Here is a 14,212-nt window from a genome sequence, read left to right on the forward strand (position 1 = left end):
CGTGGTGGTAGCGTAGCACGGCCAAAGAGGAGACAGATGAAGACATAATTCAGACCAAAAAAAAAAAAAAAAGTTTGGAGAAAGGTACATATATGGAAAGAAGGTACTGGACAATACTAGACAATTTTAATGACAGAGCTCATCCAGCAAACACACACCTAAACTGAGCCGACAAAGCCTTCATTTCAGGTAGGACTCCAGGTTGCTGTACTGCACGTGTGATGGTGAAAGGCCACTAACCTACACAGATCTCGTTATAGAGACTTTTCCTGTTCTTAGGCTACGTGCAATCAAACTTCAAATAAATCAGCCTCTGGTAAGCTTGACCTGGAAAGGTGCCGCTGTTGTGGTCAATTAATAATCTTCAATGAGCGTATTGCTCTTGTAAGAGATCCTGTGTGGTCACTCAGTTTCGGGGGCATTTGCCTGCCATAGTAAAATCTAGACGAATCTAGTAAAAGCGAGCCTGCTATCTAGTAAAATCTAGACTCTCAGCCTGATGATAACTGTTCCTGAGAGAACTGAAATGGAAATTAACAGTACAGTCATCTCTGAATTCTTCACTCAGAAGGTGGTGAGGCACTGGGACAGGTTGCCCAGAGCAGCTGTGGATGCCCCATCCCTGGAGGTGTTCGAGGCCAGGCTGGACGGGGCCGTGGGCAACCTGATCTAGTGGGTGGCGTCCCTGTATATGGCAGGGGGTTTGGAACTGGATGATCCCGAAGGCCCCTTCCAACCCAAGCCATTCTATGATGCTTGTATGATCCTGTCATTGACAACTAAAAACCATGTGGCAAATTTGCATTGTCATCAGGCATGGAAGAGAAAGCCCAGAAAAAAAGTTAGGAAGAAAGGTATGCACGTATATTCTCAGTGTATCTTGCTTTTGATTCTCTTCTCAGATACCAAAAGTCAGAGCCTATGTACACCAGCTCTGTGGGAAATCTTCGAGCTATGTTTTGTGTAAATGTGCTCCTTAAAAATCTAAAAATAAAACTGGAGGTGACAGTTTTAAGAGTTAAACTCTGGAGACCGCATATTTTTCTGTAGTTTCCTAAAAAATAAAAATAACAAATGCTGGTTTGATTATTGTCGCCAAACCTGCCTCACCCTGAGACAGAATGGAACAACAAATCTCACAGCTTTTCCGAGTTATTGCAAGCTTATTGACTCCAGTAGCAAAGTCTGAGTGAAGCCGCAGGGCTGACAGAATTCAATAGGACAAATTCTCTCCTGGAACTGTCCCAGCTCCCTCTCTGTATACCTTGGCAGGCGCATCTTCTGGCCACAAGACTGGGTGAACAGAAGAGGTAAAAATCAGCCTCAGCCTCCCATCTGCTGATGGGTCCCAGAAGATTTATGGTGTTGCTAAGAGAGGCACGGGGCCAGGAGTCCTGCAAAGCCTCCGCTCCGGGGATACGAGTGGAGTTTTGTCTGCACTTTGAAGCTGGCTGCCTTCCCATGCAAATGATGCATGAGGATTAGCTTCTGGGCCAAAGTAAGTGCAAATAATTTTGCCTTGACTTGAATGTTAACAAATATTAGTCTCTCTGTGAGGTTTGAAAGGCAATTTTGAGAAGCAGCTATTTAGGAACCTTTGTATGAGATCTAATAAATACAGTCAGTTTTCAAAATTTCCCATTGTAAATATATAGGTTGCAGCTCGGTTGTTCTCCCTTCAGATTTTTTATTTTTATTTTTTAATTGTAAACCTTTGCTTATTTATCCTCCTTGGAATTTTTTTCCCTCGGAATATATTTCTTATAGAATATATATAAGTTTCTTTAAACTGGACTGTACTTTCCAATTACTGTAAAACTGAATGGCCCTCTCTCGAAACCAGGCCCAGTATAGCCTGATGACTCGGGTGACAGTTTTGGAGTGGGGTCCCTGTTAACAAAGGTGAAGAGCATAATTCCAGCTATTATATCACCAGAGGTGCATTTTCAAAGGGGTAAGTAGCCTAAAAACAAACAGAACATTTTCTTGGGTACAAGGTAGACAGAAAAGTGACTTTCTATACACAAAGACATTTAAATCACAGTCTTCAATGGCGGTTCCATCAGCCACCATCTAATGTGAAAAATGTAACCCGTGTCAAGATCATCCTTTTGTGTTTTATTGCAATAAAGAATCGTGTGGCTCCCTTGTGGCAATTAATGTTAACAATACAGAGCTCTCTGTGTTTGGAAATAAATAGCCACTTCTTTTTACAAAAAATTAAAATTATACGAAGAAAACAATTCTAGGGAGGGGTTGAAAAATGTGATTCGTTACAGCATCACTATCATTAATAACAAGTGAAATATTTACTCTAATTTATTTACTGTTTCACTTACTCTCCTGATATTATTTCTCTGAAATACAGAGAAATCACTTTCTCTTTTCTATTAATTGCAATGCAATAATAAACATTTTCACCATTTTAATTTGCATTCACTCTGTTTACTATTGTGCTGGCACAGACTTTGACACAAGGGAAAATATATTGCTTGGAAAGGACATTCAATTTCTCCAGTGGAAAGGTGCATGTCAGATTAAAAGGTTTTTTAAAAGGTATTAGTTTCCTGAATTATATCTCTGTGATACTCAACATTCATTCTTTCTTTTCCCCCTGTGAACTTTGCTTAGTTTTTCAAACCACTGGACTGAAGGAAACTATCCACCTTAATTTTACCTGGTTATACAACTCATCAGAATTGTTACAGATTTCTTTCCTTTCTTTTGCTTGCTCTTATTCCTGGAATACCTGACAGAAGATTAATCAGAACCAGTTTCTACACTCTGATAGCCTATGTAGAGAAAACTACACAAGGCTGGACTGTGACAACCTTGAATAGTACACTATGTTTGCATCTAAGCTATGTGTTTTAGAATAGTTCCCCAATTCCATAAAATTTGAGTCTGCCATACAAAACCAGTAGCAATAAATTCTTCCCTGTCTTCAGAGATTTTACTTCTTTTCGTTAAGGGGGAAAATGGCCTACTAAGTTTGAGGAGTGTTTTGTTTTAGAGAGAGGAAGGAGATGAATATTTTTATTACGAGTGTCTTAGTGAAAAAATTGTGACAGCGGTGTGTGTTTACATCTTTAATATTCTTTATATCAGGTCCTGTAACCAGCTTTTCCAAAACAAACAGTGGTCCATTGATCAAAGCAGTATCATAGATGCTTGATTCATTAAGAGCTTTGAGATTATGACCGGGGAATGTGTAGCAGCTAGAGAAAGGACCTCAGCCAAGAGATGGTCGTAAGAAATGGAGATGGTTTTTGCATCGGCTGTCTTCACGTTTCACTTCAATCAGGGTAAACCATATTGGAAGTGGTGGAAACATCTGCTGCTACTGATCCATTATCAGGAAGAAAGTGAGGATGCTTTTCCGCTAGCTGGAGATGAAAGACGTCCCACTTGGAAAGAAACACAACTCAGCAAGCAAGTTTGCTAACAAGTCAAATACAACGTATGACCTGGCATAACTTCGACAAATAGAAGCTACGTGCTTTCAGCTCTGCATGGCGAGGTTGCAAATGACTCTGCAAACTCCCACTGGCACATACCAGTCTGCAATGCCAAAGCTGCAGAAGGAAATAGTGCTATAAGCACAGAGATCATGTTGTGTGCAGTCCTTAAGAACCACCAATGCTGTCTCATGCCCTGCTCTTACCTCAGATTGTCATTAGACTTTTACAACATTCACAGATGTCACAGGCTGCTGGGAGTTTAGTGCTTTACTGATTATTCTCCTGAGGTGGGTGATTGGAACAGGGAACACAGTCACAGATGTCTTCAAAGTTAAGTGTTAGTTTATGCAAAACCAAGAGAACTATTTCAATAAAATGTTACACCACAAGCCGGGACCTTTAAAAATGTCTCAACTCTTCCTGAACTACCAGTATTCAAGAACCTCAGCCCTCCTCTACAAGCAGTCCCACTGACTTATGCAACTACTCTGTCTGTAAGGTGGTTCTCAGTACTAGAAAGGTAATCATGAACTGAAACCAACGCTCATGAAATTTTAACTGTTCAGTTACGGGGATCTACCTTGAAGTGTCCTTTGCAAGCTCCAAGAAGTTAAATGCTTTGTCCAGTGACTTGAGACAAATCCTCCATATTACCTAGCGGCACACGCAGGACATAAATTACATTCATCTCTGGCTGCTAACCCCGGCTATGCACTGACACCTCTGCAGCCTCTGCGTGGATGTCTCTACCACACAGCTGGCAGCACTGCAGTTGGCAACGCTCACATGAGCTTTAATCTAGTCAAAATCAGCAACAGGAGTAACGCAGACACAGCAGCACGCACTTTGTCATGGGCTGTACAAACCTCACAAAATGCGGCATGCATACATAGACGATGCTTGTAAACCCTCACCGAAGCCTGTAGTAATATGTTTTTATGACTGCTAAATTGCATGCTAGAGAGATTAAAGCTGGTTTGGTTATGCCCGATCATTTAATTTGCTTTTTAAAGTTACTGCAAGTGCCAGCTCAATAGATGGAATGTTGAAAGTGTTTTCTGGACATCTAATGCCCTCCCAATGCATTCTTGCTGCTGTCCTAAAATATTTTAGTAGAGACGAAGCCAACACATTCCACAGCAGACTGTAAAACACAATCAAAGCAATCACAGAACCAGACATATGATATATGAGTAGGAAATCCCCCAAACCTCCTGTAAATACTTACATTTTTACTCTTATTCTGCAGCATGGTTGCAACTTTCTGTAGTATTTTTGAGTATGGTTCAAAAATCATTTTCTATTATAACTGTGTATCTTTCCGGGAATATAACAACAGATATCAAAATGAAGCACTTGCATCAGAGCATGAGCACACTGCTCCTCCCCTCTAGAACAAAACACGCAGCTCTGACACCCCTTTGGTTTCTCTTGCCTGACAGATACGCATAGGAAAGAAGGAAAGAACATAAGAAACACTCAACTGTCAGGCAGTTGCACGTATGTTACACAGAACTTATGCATTCCTATAAGGACTCCATCATTTATCAGCAGCCCTGGCTACCAGGGGAGGCCCCAGTCATCTGGCAACTAGCAAATGCGATGCCCATCTACAAGAAGAGCCAGAAGGAGGATCCGGGAAACTACAGGCCTGTCAGTCTGACCTCAGTGTCAGAGAAGCTCACGGAGCAAATTATCTCGAGTGCCATCATGCAGCACTTACAGGACAACCAGGTGATTGGGCCCAGTCAGCATGGATTTATGAAAGGCAGGTCCTGCTTGACAAACCTGATCTTCTACCACAAGGTGACGTGCTCTGTGGATGAGGGAAAGACTGTGGATGTGGTCTACCTAGACCTCAGTAAGGCTTTTGACACTATTTCCCACAGCATTCTTCTTGAGAAGCTGGCTGCTCAAGGCATGTTGGGTTAAAAACTGGCTGGGTGGTTGGACCCAAGGAGTTGTGGTGAATGGAGTTAAATCCAGCTGGAGGCCACTCACTGGTGGTGTCCTCTGGGGCTCAGTAGCAGGGCCAGTTCTCTTCAATATCTTTATCAATGATCTGGACCAGGGGATTGAGTGCACCCTCAGTAAGTCTGCAGACAACACCAAGTTATGCATGAGTGTAGATCTGTTTGAGGTAGGAGCGCTCAGTAGAGAGATCTGCATAAGCTGGACTGATGGGCTATGGCCACCTGTATGAAGTTCAACAAGGCTAAGTTCTGGGTCCTGCACTTGGGGCACAACAACCCCATGCAAAGCTACATGCTGGGGAATAGTGGCTGGAAGCTGTCCGTCCAAAAGGGACGTGGGGGTATTGGTCAATAGCCAGCTGAATATGAGCCAGCAGTGTGCTCAGGTGGCCAAGAAGGCCAACAGCATCCTGGCTTGCATAAGAAACAGTGTGGCCAGCAGGGCTAGGGAAGTGATTGTCCTCTGTACTTTGCTCTGGTGAGGCTGCAACTCGAATACCATGTTCTGTTTTGGGCCCCTCAGTATGAAAAGGACATTGAGGTGCTGGAGCATGTCCAGAGAAGGGCAACGAAGCTGGTGAAGGGTCTAGAGAACAAGTCTTATGACAAGTGGCTGAGGGAACTGTGGTTATTTAGCCTAGAGAAAAGGAGGCTCAGGGGAGACCTTATTGTGCTCTACAATTACCTTAAAGGAGGCTATAGCGAGGTGGGGGTCGAGTTCTTCTCCCAAGGGCCGAGTGATAAGACGAGGGGTAATGGCCTCAGGTTTCACCAGAGGAGGTTTAGGTTGGATATTAGGAGAAATTTCTTTACTGAAAGGGTTGTGTGGCATTGGAGTAGGCTGTCCTGCGAAGTGGTTGAGTCACCATCCCTGGGGATCTTCAAGAAACTTGTAGATGCAGAACTTAGTAGGATGGTTTAGTGGTGGACTTCAGTACAAGGTTAAGGGTTGCACCGGATGATCTTAGAGGTCTTTTCCAACCTGAATGATTCTGTGATTCTATGACTGGTATTTCATTTCTACAGTTGGGTTTTTCTGACCCAATCACTCTGACTGTACTTACTATCAACCATATCTGATATGATGTGGTAATCTGCTATCTGTCCATGTTTAGTTCACAGGATAAACTGGCATTGAGCAATGACTGGGCCACTGACAGGATGTGATGATGAGTTTAGACAAGCAGTCAGTGCAATTCAAAAGTACTAGCTGTGTTTCAAATGTCACACCTCAGTGAAAAACACGGGAACTGGAAATACCTCTCTGACACAACCAGATCACAGCAAAAATGTTACTCCCAGGTTGAATGGCCTGCAATCCACCAAATCATCCTAAGTTAAGAAATGCACGTGCAATCTTCTATCATGGTAATTTAATAATGTATCTTTTTATCTGTAAGAATTTCAAAATCCTTTACTAGCAATTTTTACATATCGCGTACTCACCAACCTATGTGTATCTATATAGTGTATATAGATAATAAATGATAAAATGGACTTATGCAACAGTCATTGTGTCCACTGCAAAAGTACAACCACATCTAAGATAAGAAAGGAGAGCTAAATTTATAGGATACTGTACTCCTACACAATAGCACTGGCACAGAAGGAGAAAATGACACCAGTTTAAATTCCTGCTACCACAGTGGGAACTCCACGTGTTTCAAAACTGGAACTGAACAGAGCACCAAAGTTAATTGCAATCAAAAATACCTCTAAAGAAATTAATCGTGTGTCACCCAAAGGATAAGTATATCCTTTTGTAGCTTTAGAAAAAATATCACAAATCCTCTTTGAATTGCATTGTTTAAGCCTAACATAAATAAATGAACGATTGTGAAGGCATATACGCAAACACCTCTCTTCACTTTTTTCACATTATATCCCGTTCAAATACCCGGAAAACACCTATGCCGCAACACTGACTTTATATATTTTATTGACTCGATTCTTCAGTGTTTCAGCACCAAGCAGTTCTCATGGCAGTGACCATGCAAGAACTGCAGCTGTTGTAGAAGACTGTAGAAAGGAAGCCTTGAAACTTCCATGTGTATTTGAGCACACTTACAGAGAAGCTGTATTTCTGCAGAATCTACTTGCAAGCCACGGGCTAGAAATTTATAAAACAGTACAAACTCATTATGGAAATTGCAAAGAGAAAAATGGAGGCTGTGCTGCAACTTTTCTTAGACAAGAACGCAAGCCAACACTAAGGTGCGTCCTGGCACTAGCTCTAATTCTCTCTGCACTGTTGCTGCTGTACCCTGCGACAAAAGACTGTTCTCAGAACAGCGGCAGAGCTCTGTCCCAGCTTGCTAGCTGTCCTGGGTAATCAGCCACAGTGCTTGAGAATACCGAGATGCCTTGAAAACTTTCCAGCGTGTATGCAATTGTGACATAGTGTTGTATCTTAAAAGTGGAGAAGAGAGACAGAAAAGATCGTAAGGAGGCATAACCCCTTCTCCTCTATTGGACAGAAGCCCATTTGGCCATGCATCAACAGTTTCACCCAGCACCGTTAGTCAGCCCTTCAGAGGGTGTAACAAATGACAGTGGCTTGGATTTGTACTTATTAAGGTAGGAAAAAAGTCCACAGTCCAACTTAAGACAAAGTAATGCAATTTTTGAGTGCTCTTATCAATCTCTCCCGTCTTTCTCACAGATTTTGATTCCTCAACTATAGTGTTGTTGTGTTTACTCAAACTCCATATCTTTGTTTGTAATGAAATTCTTGATCCCTTATCACTGTTAAAACAATAAACATTTTATATTGTTCTTTCAGGATCACATGGCTGACACAAATTTGAAATGGAAAAGCAACCAGAGTACCTAGTGAAGTCAAAACAGTGTTATTGCAAAAGGGAAAGTACAAAGGGTGATGCATAGGTCCAAAAAGTTTTAATTCAATTTGAAACCTAGCAGATGAATTTTGTTCTACATGTGTTTTCAGGGAATAGAATTCACCTTTAGATGAGGATACATTCCTTAAAACATAAGGAAAGGTGGAGAAGTGAGGCGATCTTACAAACCTACGATGTGGGATTTATTACTGAATAGCTAGATGGTTTGTGAACTAAATGACATATCAGGACTATAATTGTCTATTTAATTCCATAGGCTGAATTAGAATTATTATATAATGGATGTCCTCCATTCTGAGCTCTCTTTCTACAGGCTTCCAGCTAAATTATTTTGTTTAGTCCCTTAAGTCTGTAACTGCATGCATGCAAGTAAACTGTCCCAGGGGTCACCAGGATTACTTCTAGTATACAAGGTATTATTTCAGGCCTACAGATTACTCTGCTTAGACTTGATCCCAAGCCAACGATACCAAAAACAGTAGCTTCTTACTCCTTACACACCTTCTTGCCCATTTCCATAGTGAGGTCTACTTCTGTACCTACAAAGACAGAAAATGTTTTTTCTTTTTGTAACTAAAAATATGACAAATGTATTTAAGGTTCGTTCTATTTATGCATCAGCAAATAAAACCATTATATATCAGCATATTTCAGTGAGAACATGTATGTTACTGACCACAGTTTAACAGGGAGAAAGAACTTGCTTTGACTTTTTAGAACCAAGACTCAGTTTATAGCGCTTACATTAAAAAATCACTCTTTTGATTTGTAAATGGAACTAATTCAGCATAGGAACTATTCAGACAGAAAAATATGGAATACTACAGGTACATTTTATCACGATATTTTTCTGGCTGCAATTCTTAGGCACAAACATGCAGAAAATTGCTTTCTTCCAAAATAGGAAAAGGTATCTCTTAGATTTCTGTTCATAAAAAGGAAAGGGGAGCAGAACTAACTATGTTTTTGTTCTGCTTAAAATGAATGTAGCATAGAATTTAAATCCCAACCTGAGGCTTTTCAAAGATTATAGTAATAAATGTCACAAGCATTAAATTAAAAAACAAAACAAACAAACAAAAAACACCGTAAAGCCCAGGTGCATTTTCATCTACAAGTTATTATAGAACTGGATTTAACAATGAATTCAATTCTACTTTGAGTTACTGTTTTAGCAGCAAGAATCAAGGTCTATTTTTCAAAATTTTCACCTCATATACTGCATTTTTTGGATGGTGATGTATTTCAGGGCACTGGTGCACTGGTTCCCACACAGCTGTCTAAGAACTGCCCTGATTACTCAGTGCCAGCTCTCCTTGTTTCCAGCTGCTAAATCCCATTAGAAGTAGCTAAAAATACATTAAATACTTTCCTAATATTACTTTTTCATATAATCAGTTGTCACACGGATAACAGGAAACAGAAGAAATGGATCAGCAACAAAATGAACTACTTTGAGAGGTGTGTTCAGCAAAGCTAAAACACATAAAATCTTTGATTTCTTGGGTTACCAGGTACCTAATAGCCGTAAGGATTTTTCCCTAAATCCTTAAGCAGAGCCAGTGCTTTGCTCAAGAATTTAAGAAAAAATCCTTATGGCTATTATTATGATTAATTGTGAACTTTCAAAGCTGATTTATTTCCTGGAAGTACAATTCCACCATCAAATCTATGAACAGCTAAAGGCAGATTAAAAACACGATACCAAGTCTCTGCAATTCTGTAGGAAAACTGTTTTGAAAGTGACATGTGTGAACATAAACAAAGCACTTGCTAATGGATGTCTTCCATTACAGTCCATTGCAGAGGAAAATCATCATTTCCTAACAATTATAAAGGACTGGTGGCTGCTAAACTGAAAGGGAGCTGTGGAGCTTAGTCTTATGATTATACAGTGGCTAGGCAAAACAAGATCCCCAGGAGCTGTAGTACAGGGAGCTTACAGACAGACAGTAAGGAACAGTAGCGAAAATGTTTGATTCAGATGTGGATCTGAAGGATCTGGAAGCAACAGAAGACAGGACGAATTAAGGCAGGAGCTGGACAACACAAAAAGCGCTGAACAAAGAAGGGTCAGTGCAGGGGCACAAAGACTCTCATCAAGGATCAACAGTTATGCACAGGGTTTTTTCTTACATATCAAGAAAGAGACCGGATAGACCTTCTAGTGCTATTAATTAGGTCCAAAAGCACCAATTTATACTTAGAAATTATGCATTTTTGCTGAGGAATGTGCACTTTAAGACTTTGATAATAGTTTCAAACATAGGATAAGAACTGATCTCTGTTAGATAACAGCACTGTTGCACTGAGATCTTGCTTCCTTCTGGTTTTGCATCTCATCTCTCCAAAAACACTAGTCAGGCTTGGCTGGCTTCCGATGTAGGGATTAGAATACAGGAATTCCTTAATTAACTTTACACAATCTCTGACACAGGAGCCAAGGCCTCAGCCTAAGGAAGATGACGTGAACAGTCGGTAATGACAATACAAGATGCATGCCGCCTCCTTTCACCGCTTCACCGTGCACTCCCCAGATTTTTACCAGCGAGGTAGAAGGTGGTTACAGGAGCTCTGCATCTGCTCTGAGTAATTTCAGCGCAGTGGTGTTCTGTGGCTCTGATGAATGGTGATAAGTAAGAGAAAGGACTATGTAAGAGAGATACTAACTAAATAAAAACATTTGAAGGAGAAAAAAAAAAGCGCAAATCATGGTTTTTATATTTATTGATCTTTATCATTCAGAAGCAGGCATGTTAGACCAGCTTACACAGGCACACAAACGGAACATAATCTCAAACTAAGGCCCAGTTTACGGATGAAAAAATAAGCGTACACCCACTAAACCATCTGCAGTGCTCTGCCTGAACAGAGATTTCAGGCTCCACTGACGTCAATGAAAAGTCCATCCATCAGTCACAGCTGCCTGAAGCCTGTCCTCGGAGCAGAGGGATGCAGAACCGCTGCCCACAACAGCAGAGGATGACAAGAGTTTCGGGCAGGAGCACAGGACATGGGCATTTTTATACTAACATTTATCCCCTGTTACATGGAAGAATTATTAAGAAATGTATTCAGAACTGTAATACAGCTGTTGTGTCCACACAGCTTATTGCTGGTGGTATTCACAAAACGATGCCCAATGTTTTGGTGACCGCGTGGAGCAGGCACTGATTTTAACCACGCTCATGAGGAAGTTTCTAAGAATGGAAAGTGGAGGGCGCCAAGGCTGCCCCTCACAAAGCCTCCAGCCACGTGAGGAACCAGCACCGGGTTCCCAAAACCTCTTTTTGAGGAGAAAGCCGTTCCCCTGCACTCTGCTCTGGTGAGGCTGCGCCTCGAGTACTGTGTTCAGCTTTGGGCCCCTCAGTACAAGAAGGACATCGAGGCCCTGGAACATGTCCAGAGAAGGGCTACGAAGCTGGTGAAGGGCCTGGAACACAAGTTCTGTGAAGAGCGGCTGAGGGAACTGGGGTTGTTTGGTCTGGAGAAGAGGAGGCTCAGGGGAGACCTCATTGCTCTCTGCAACTGCCTGAAAGGAAGCTGTGGGGAGCTGGGGGTCAGCCTCTTCTCACAGGTAACTAGTGACGGGACTAGAGGGAATGGCCTCACGTTGCTCCAGGGGAGGTTCAGGTTGGAAATGAGGAGACATTTCTTCTCAGGAAGAGCGGTCAGGCATTGGGACGGGTTTCCCAGGGAGGTGGTGGAGTCACCGTCCCTGGGGCTGTTCAAGGAAAGGTTGGACGTGCTGCTTAGGGACGTGGTTTAGTGAGTGGCATTGGCAGTAAGGCGATGGTTGGACCAGACGACCTTGGAGGTCCCTCCCTTTAACCATTCCTTTCCGATGAAGTGCCCCCAGCTCCACAGCCGTTTTTTTTTTTACCCGCGCCCCGCCCCGCCCCGCCCCTCCCGCTCTCGCGATGCCGGGCGCCATGCCGGAGCCGGGCGGGCGCAGGCCGGGCCCCTCCCCTCGTCGCGCGGCCTCAGCGCCGCGCACTGAGCGTGCGGCGCCGCCCGCAGCCCGGAAGCGCTTCGCGGCCGCGCTCCAGGCCCCCCCCTTCCCCCTTCCCTTCCCTCCCTCCCCCCCCTCCCCGCTCGGAGACCCGGAGCGCGCCCCCCCCTCCCCAGCCGCCTCCAACGGCCGGCGCGTGCCGCCCCCCCCCCACCTCCAACGGCCGCCGTGGCGGAGGCCCGGCGGGGCGCCCAGGGGCCGGGCATGCGGCCGGCGGCGGCGGAGCCGAGCCCCCAGCGCAGCACGGTGAGGGGCGGCGGGGCCGGGGGGCGCACCGGGAGTAAGGGGGGGTCGTCCCCGGCCTTGGGGAGGGGGGGAACGCGGCCTGTGAGGGAAGGGGGGGGCAAAACTCGGGGCTTGGAGACCTCCCCGGGGGTCCTGGCGGGGCCGGTCCGCCATGGGAAGGGAAGGAAGGGAAGGGGGAGCAGCCGCCGTGGTGCTGCTGGGGGTGGGAGGGCCCCAAAGGTAGGGCCCCAAAGGTATCGAGGCTGTAGGTGTGCTCTGCCCGGGCTCCTGTCCTGAGGGCAGGTCCTGCCGGTTGTGGGGGCTGCTGGGGGGAGAACAGCCCGGTTTGTGTGGGGCTGCTTTATCGTTATATCAGGGTATGCTAGGCAGATGCTACCCTCTGCCTTGGTGTTATACCCCTGCTGAGTGTTTGGCCCTGCGGTTAGTGCGTTTCACCCCTGTTCAGACGTGACTTGTGATCTGGCATTGGCAGTTCTTTCCCCTGCTTCAGCAAGGAGAAAACAAGGCGAGGAAAGGCGGTTTCTCAAATGGTCTGGGAGCAACTGCGCTTTGGAGCTTGAGGGAGAGACCCTGTCAACCAAAAAATAGCATGGCCCAGGTGTGCTGCGCTGCAAGGTGATGCAAACTGTAAAGCAAGGCGCTCTGCTCAGATAGATATGCATGGACATAGTTGTCTTTGAAGGCTTAATTAGTTTCAAGATGCCATTAGTAATGATTAATATTTATTGTATTGATTCTGACTTTGAAAATTAGCTAGAAAGTTGGCTATTCCTAATGTTTTTTCCATTGCTTTTATAGTTACTGAACATTACAGTTTGTCAACATGATGTTCTACAGCAGTTTTCCTCTTCCCTTCTTTGTCCATTCCAAATAAATACTGCGAGTGGATAGGCTGACCGTTCCTGGTGGTGCACTGAGAGGTGTCTGGTATCTTGAGTGCTGCTGTTCACCGTTACTGAAATTGGGAACTGATTGTTTGTAGGCTCGTGTTCTGTAAGAGGTCCTCTTAGAATCACAGAATGGTTGGTCAGTTCTGTTTTCAGAAGGCACAGCATAAAAGAACTCTTAAAATTGCAGGTAAAGTCTGTGTGGGCCAAGGTCCGTGTTCTGGTAGCTTTAGTTTGGTCTTCAGACTTGTGGGAAGAGCACTGCTTTCCCCTGCCCCTTGTCAAGTATATTTTCTGTTAACAATTCTTCTTTTTATACAAAATATGTTAAATTCATTTCCTCTTAGCAATGAGAGAGGAACAGGATTCTTAAAAATAAAGTATTTCACAACATTTGTTAAAGTCAGCCCTTTGTCCTGACCTGCCAATGGTGTCAGTTGAGAGTAGCAGTTGTAAGAATAATCTAACAACTTGTATCAGTGTGTACACTCGGACTGTCTCAGTTCACTCATAAGACAGTTAATGTATCAATTTTTACACACGTTAGTAGAGGGTAATAAAACCAGCATCTAAAATCAGCAAAGTCTACCCTTAGTCTTAGGCCTTTTGGTTTAGGTACATTGAGATGGGTAAGGGTGACGGGTGCGCACTCTATGATCTATTTTATTCTGGTTCGTGTTGTAACTTTTGAGGTAGGTGACTGCAGATATACGTAAAGAGGATATGGTGAGATCTGTGTCCATTCTTTCTTGTTTTGTGTGTCTCATGGAGG

At 43.7% G+C, this 14,212-nt stretch overlaps 1 protein-coding gene across 8 annotated transcripts in view; it reads left to right on the top strand.

The window, feature by feature from the left end:
- Positions 1 to 12,291: 12,291 nt before the first annotated feature.
- Positions 12,292 to 14,212, top strand: part of TAB3 (TGF-beta activated kinase 1 (MAP3K7) binding protein 3) — a 45,866-nt gene continuing 43,945 nt past the window's right edge. For 3 of the 8 annotated variants that reach the window (XR_014588437.1, XM_083849478.1, XM_083849482.1), the window contains exon 1: positions 12,292 to 12,553. The gene's annotated coding sequence lies outside the window, so the exon portion shown is untranslated. The remainder of the gene's footprint in view (positions 12,554 to 14,212) is intronic. The other 5 variants (XM_083849483.1, XM_083849484.1, XM_083849486.1 and 2 more) reach the window with 3 other exon arrangements.

The sequence above is a fragment of the Anser anser genome, assembly GCF_964211835.1.
Source record: "Anser anser genome assembly, chromosome: 1".
NCBI classification, from domain to species: Eukaryota; Metazoa; Chordata; class Aves; order Anseriformes; family Anatidae; genus Anser; species Anser anser.